General features: G+C 38.8%; 1 pseudogene; it reads left to right on the top strand.

The window, feature by feature from the left end:
- Positions 1 to 209: 209 nt before the first annotated feature.
- LOC132275721 (small nucleolar RNA R71) lies at positions 210 to 308 on the top strand (annotated as a pseudogene).
- Positions 309 to 937: the final 629 nt, after the last annotated feature.

Below are 937 nucleotides of genomic sequence, written 5' to 3'. Positions count from 1 at the left end.
GTAAGCCAACACTCTTCCTACCTTGTGAATTTCTACCATTCCTGGATGATAATGTTCTATGCAAAGAATTTTCATTCATGCTCTCATAAAGACGCCACACGTCATCCTCATGCCTATTAATGTATGAGCCACCCATGGAAGCATTAACCATGCCTTTATAATTGTCCGATAAGCTCTCAAAGAAATATTGAACTAATTGCCATTTGGCCATGTCATGATGTGGATACTTCCTAAGCAATTCATTGAAGCGTTCCCATGCCTCATGAAACGTTTCTCCATCCCCATGTGAAAATTCTCGAATTGAGGTTCTCATGACATTGGTCTTAGAAACCGGATAGTACTTCTTCAAGAACTCTTGTTGCATTTCTGCCCAAGAAGTGATTAAAAAAGGCCTAAGATTGTTAAACCAATACTTTGCCTTGTCTTTTAAGGTGAATGGAAAAATTTTGAGTCTTAAAACCTCTTCCGGCATGTCCGTATATTTTACGGTGGAACATACTTCAAGAAACTCATCCAAATGCTTGTAAGGTTCTTCACTTGGAAGTCTATGATAGTTAGGAAGCATTTGAATGGTTTGTGGCTTAATTTCATAATGATGTGCTCTAAATGGAGGTAATTGGATGCATGTAGGTGCATTATACTCATTAGACACATAATGGTCTCTTAAAACAAGAGGTGGATTAGCTACTTGAGGTGCAACATGAACACCTTGGTTTTGAATTCCTTAATTGATGATGGGAGATTATGGAGCATACATTGGCCTTGGCATTCCATATAGAGCTTGGCCTTGTTGTTGTGGTGGTTGATGAATGTAACGCTAGGCATGCCTAATGGTACTTGTATGTTCTCATTGTGCACATTAGGATGAAGAATACCTTGTTGGTCTATGTGACCAAGGTCCTCTACATTCTCTTCATTATGGCTTCCATTGATAGAT

The sequence above is a fragment of the Cornus florida genome, unplaced genomic scaffold (genome assembly GCF_030987335.1).
Source record: "Cornus florida cultivar Cherokee Brave unplaced genomic scaffold, ASM3098733v1 CherokeeBrave_3.0.0_Hap2_Chr09, whole genome shotgun sequence".
Lineage (NCBI taxonomy): Eukaryota > Viridiplantae > Streptophyta > Magnoliopsida > Cornales > Cornaceae > Cornus > Cornus florida.
This window is presented reverse-complemented; position numbering and strand designations above follow the sequence as displayed.